Source organism: Lipotes vexillifer, unplaced genomic scaffold, assembly GCF_000442215.2.
Source record: "Lipotes vexillifer unplaced genomic scaffold, Lipotes_vexillifer_v1.1 scaffold180, whole genome shotgun sequence".
NCBI lineage: Eukaryota > Metazoa > Chordata > Mammalia > Artiodactyla > Lipotidae > Lipotes > Lipotes vexillifer.
In genome coordinates this window covers 995204-1001145 of record NW_006796149.1, presented here as the reverse complement: position 1 = coordinate 1001145, position 5942 = coordinate 995204, and positions in this window count along the sequence as shown.

The following is a 5942-nucleotide window of genomic DNA, read 5'->3' as shown; positions in this document are numbered from 1 at the left end:
ATGCCGTGTGCTGCCGGGAATTGGGCTCTTTTGACGGTGGCTGTCTGGGCAGGAGGAGGAGGAGCTCACAGTTGTAGCACAGAAACCGGAGGCTCTAAGGCGTCTGGAGTGAAATTGATGAAACCACTTTGTGTATGGGGAACGTGATGCTGTCTTCACATTGGAAATGCTGGCTGCCTGGTGAAGAGGTAGTCACACTGTGTGGCACCACCACAGTAATAAGCATAATAGCCATCAGTTTTTTTCTGTGCAGGTATAATGTGCCAGGATCTGTGATAAGTACTTTATATATAGTTTCATTTAGTCCTAATCACAACCTTGTGTTATAGGAATTGATATCTCATCCTACCTATGAGCAAACTGAGGTTCTTTTAACTGAGGGGTTAAGTGACTTGCCTGAGGTCACACCAATACAGATTCAAACTCAGGTCCGCCTGACACCAAAGTCTGCCCTTAACCACTAGGCTCTGTGCCCTCCTACAACATTTTAAACAATAAAAACAAAGAAACAAAACATGAGAAATAAGCCTTCTTTCACTGACCAATGATAAATATAGAGGTGGTAAGTGGTAGTGGAGAGAGGATGTCTGGAGTTTGAGCTGCATACAAATTTTGTTTTATGTGTGACCCTGGATAGGTTACTTTGGATGCAAGTTATATCTGAACCTCAGATTTTCATCTGTAAAATGAGAATGTTCACAGATATCTTAGAGTCTGTAGGATGCTTTTGGGTATAAGAAATAGAAAACCCTCATTCAACTTGCTTCAATAAAAACATTTATTATCTCACATATCAGAAAGCCCCAAGGAAGACCAATTCCCGCCTTGGTTAGTTCCGTGGCTCAAAAACGTTGTCAAGAACCCATGAATTTTCCTTCTTTCTGCTCTGCTATATTTGGTGTTACAAATTTTGTCCGTAGTCAAGCTCGCTGCTCTCATGATCACAAGATGGCTGCCATAGTTCTAGGCATCACACGTAGACTCAAAAAAGTGTGTACTTTTTCCCACATAGGTCTTTTTAAGAGCAAGAGACCTTTCCTTTTGGAATCCTCTTCTCTGCCCGCAACTCCCAGCCACGTCTCATCAATCACTGCCAAGGGAACTGGGACTACCATGGGGACTTAAACCCATCAGGCTTTACTTCTGGGGAAAGTTGGGTAAGGTCCCCTTCCCTGAGACTTGAGGGGAGAGGTGAAGACTACTGGTCCAATAATGGAGTTCTTTAACTGCTGAAGAAGGGGCGGTAACTGTTGGGTAGGCATTTACAAATATCCAATGGAATGCCAAGTGCCCAGCAGAGAGCCTGGCAGCTGAGAGGACTTTATTCCCTTCCCATCCACTCAGCTAGATGAGGGAAGGCAGCCCATTTTGATTAGTTAAGTTTCCAATTATGGGATTTTTTTTTTAATGCAAAACTGTTTTCTTTTTTTATAAATTTATTTATTTATTTATTTCTGGCTGCGTTGGGTCTTCGTTGCTGTGCGTGGGCTTTCTTTAGTTGCGGCGAGCAGGGACTACTCTTCATTGTGCTGTGCGGGCTTCTCATTGTGGTGGCTTTTCTTGTTGCAGAGCATGGGCTGTAGGTGCGTAGGCTTCAGTAGTTGTGGCACGTGGACTCAATAGTTGTGGCTCATGGGCTCTAGAGCGCAGTCTCAGTGGTGTGGCACACGGGCTTTGTTGCTCTGCGGCATGTGGGATCTTCCTGGCCGGGGATCAAACCTGTGTCCCCTGCATTGGCAGGCGGATTCTTAACCACTGTGCCACCAGGGAAGCCCTATGCGATGTTTTTAAAAAGGGATATTGTGATGCCTTTATGCAGCCTCTAACAACTCAATAAAAAAAAAAAATAGTATTCAGGGATAGCTCTGGCTGGGAAGTCTTTAGGAATGGAGAAGGGCAGCAGAAGGTCCATTTACCTTTTATTAAAAGATAATTTTCAGAAAAAAGATAAACTCATGACTCTTATACAGCTATAAAATGAACATGTTTTGAAGAATTAATTTTATTCATAGGATATAAGGGTACTAGGCAGATGTTATAACTAGCATATTAGTTTGCTAGGGTTACCATAGTCAAGTACCATAAATTGGGTAGCTTAAACAACACAAATTTATTGTCTCACAGTCCTAGAGGCTCAAAGTCTGAGATCAAGATGTCTTTGGCAGGGCTGGTTCCTCCTGAGGGCTGTGAGGGAGAATCTGTTCCGTACCTTTCTCCCAGCTTTTGGAAGTTTGCTGGAAATCCACGGCATTCCTTAGTTAGTAGATGTATTAGCCTGATCTCTGCCTTCTCCTTTACTTGGTGTTCTCCCTGAGTGCGTGTCTGTCTCTTTGTCCAAATTTCTCCTTTTTATGAGGACACAGTCACATCGAACCCATCCTAGCAATTTCACCTTAGCTCGATCATCTGCCAAGACCCTCCCTATTTCCAGATAAGGTCACAGTCACAGGTACTGGGGGTTAGGACTTCAACATATCTTTTCTGGGGGGCGTGGGTACTGTTGAACCTGTAACAACTGTTTGAAAGGAAAAGTCAGAACCACACAGATTTATAGGAGCAAAGGAATGTTGAGGTGAATTGCAAACGGAGACAAAACTTTTGTCTGGTTGGTTGGCGGTGGTGGTGCAGGGGAGGTGGGGCTGTTATCAGTCATGTACCTCTCAGTTATCTACAGCTTACAAAGCTTTACCAGGCAACTCCAACACAGTGCGCAGGGGTGGGATCTCATAACCTGCTCTAGATGGTACCTAGTACTGAAACATAAAGTATTTTCCCACAGTCCTGTAGCTCCATTTATTTTATTCCATGGATTAAGCGGTCCTAAAATCTGCCAAGCACGATGTAGTCCTGAAATCTCATGTGCATGGTTCACTTTCTTGGCCACCTTGCAACCACCTCTATCTTTTAGAGTCCTGTTTCTTATAACACTGGTGGGAGGTTTGGCCATGTTTCCTCAGTGGTGCTATTGGATGCTTGAGAGTGGCAGTACCCTTTATGGAGTGGTGTCAAGTCACAGTGTCCTCTGTTCATTTCCTGCTTGGTCACCTCAGGGAGGTGGGAGACCCCGCCACTCGGATATATCACTGCAACAACATGGGCCACAATACCCAGGACACCACAAGCCATTTTCTGTGTTGTATTTACAATCTCCAGTCCTCATGCCTCAGCCTCCAAAGTGCATGGGGCATAACTCCCTGGTGTCATTAGCTGTGTTTGCTGGGCCTGTTGAAATTTCTTCCCACAGCTGGATGCGCATGCGAGAAAAGAGCTGACAGAGGCAGCAGCAGGTATTCAAAGTGACTACATGTTAGAAAGTGAAACACAAGCAAGAACTTCTTAAGCAAGTGCTTTAAGGAATTGTAGATACAGGGGCTCAAGAAAGCAGTCGCTTTCTTCTTGATAAAAATAACTTTGGGAAAAGATAAATTTGGGAATTCTTTCCCCCATGATTCATACACTCTGACATTCTTTGGCATTCTCACTATACAGTTTCTCTCTTCTTACTGTATTGCTTTTTTTTCCAGAAAGAGAAAAATCTTACCGGAGAAAACCAGGCCAAGGAGTTTTCCTGCAAGAAATGATTCCATCTGTAACAAGGTCAGTTTCATGGGCTGTAGCTCACAATCTGTAGGAAGGCAGTAAATCTCCTTTCATCTTTTTTGCCCAGTTTTCTAATTTACTCCCACTTTTTTAAGCTCTTACCGGTTTCCTAAGCATCACTCTTCCCAGAACTTCCCCAGGCAGATAGAAGTCCTATCCTGGTCAAAAGTCTTAATCTTAAATTCTATGTCAGCACCATAGGCCTCTTCAGGCAGTGTGGGTGGCCCTTGTCATTTTTTCTTTCCTGTCTGTGGGTGAACTCACCTCACATGTCTGAAGAGGAAGCACAAGAGGGATAGGGCTATTTGCAGTTTGTCTCTAAATCCCAGCCCAAGTTTCTCTCAGGCTTCTTCATTTCTTTTGAGTCCTGGTGTGTGTGCCTGTTGGCCTGGCTGGCTCATCACCTGAAACCCAGGGCACTTCCTCTCTTAGGAATGGTATACTCTTTCTAGACTTTGCCAGCTCCCTCACCTATCCCTTATTTTCAAATTTCTCCCATTTATTAAATGCTGACAGCCTGACAGGCAATTTGCTGAGCACTTTAATTCATTATTTTATCTCATCTGCAAAGAAGCTACAGTAGGGGTAGGTACAGTAATGATTCCTGGTTTACAGCTGAGAAAGCAGGTTGAGGGTGGTTAGAAGACCAGCCCGTGATCACAGGGCAGTCCGGATTTGATAACCAGGCCTACATGACAGAAAAGCCAGCATAATTTACTTACTTGATCTTGTGCCATGGGGGAGAAACTTCTATTACGAGATTCTAGGGAAAAAATACTGAAATCAATATATTTTGTCAGCTACAGAACTGTGAAGGATACTTGAGCTACTGAAAGTGATTTAGGTGGGAGACTCAGGTTAGGTTAAGTTACAATGTGTTATCGGCATTCTCACAATGTGGTGCTTCCCTCCTTTTCTTGGATTGCTTCCTTTCCTGGACTTCTCTCAAAGGCTGAGACTATCCTGGGCTGCATTAATCTCTATGAAGGCAAAAGGTTACATGATTTTCTGGGGATCAGACTGTTAATGAATTCTGGCAGGGATGGGCTTGACAAATATGAAATTCAGAAGATTTCAAAAAATATGAAGTTTTTTTTTTTAAGTTTATTCTTTTTTTAAAAAAATTAATTATTTATTTATCTTTGTTTGTGTTGGGTCTTCGTTGCTGTACACGGGCTTTCTCTAGTTGCGGCGAGTGTGGGCTACTCTTCGTTGCGGTGCGCGGGCTTCTCATTGCGGTGGCTTCTCTTGTTGTGGAGCACAGGCTCTAGGTGCGTGGGCTTCCGTAGTTGTGGCACGCAGGCTCAGTAGTTGTGGCTCGTGGGCTCTAGAGTGCAGGCTCAGTAGTTGTGTTGCATGGGCTTAGTTGCTCCGCGGCATGTGGAATCTTCCCGGACTAGGGATCGAACCCGTGTCTCCTGCATTGGCAGGCGGATTCTCAACCTCTGTGCCACCAGGGAAGTCCAATGTGAAGTTTTGTCTTTGGGGTTTCCCATCTCCTATTTTTGTTGTCCCTTTCCTCTTTAAAATAAACCCACTGACAAAGATTCTTTGCTTGACCAAACTTTGGTTAGGCTACTGAACCTTCTCCTAGGCTTACCTGTGCACTTCTTCGTAAAATCTAGTTTTAGCAGGAACCCTGATAAGTCAGTTTAACCAGAGCCCCACACCCTCAATATCTGATCACCTTTGATATTTGATCAGGTACCTGATCCTCCAGCATCCCCCAGATGAGGTCTGATCACCTTGGCATGTCTTCAACAAGAATCCTGTTAGGTGGGTTTAGTCAGAACCTCTCTTACTTCTGATATTTCCTCTTAATAATTTTCCATTTGATGCCCCCCACCCTGCTCCTTGGCTATAAATTCCCAGTTGCCCATACTGTATTCAGAGTTGAGCCCAGTCTCCCTCTCCTACTGTAAATTCCCATTGCAGAGGTCCTTATACCTATAATGATGGTCCTGAATCATCTGCCTTACCATCTTTAACAAGCATCATTGAATTTTTTTCCTCTCACAGTTATGGTGCTGTGACTTAGATAGGATCATATTCATCATTGGACCCCATACCTCTCATCCAGGGACCCTAAGAGTGGACCTTTGTAGCTTTGTCTTCAGTCCTGACTGATTGATCAGGGATACATTGAAGAGTCTGACTCCTGAACCAGTGCTCCAGACAGACGTCTGTTGAAGCTGGTAAAGACAGATTTTGATCCTTAAGGTTCTGAGTGTACTCTAGAAGCTGAGTTAGAGTCCAGACAAAGATGCTGGGCTAGTGTCTGAGGTGTCTCTGTTTGTGAGAAGCTGAGTTAGAGTCCCAGGCTTCCTTGTTTGGAAGGGACC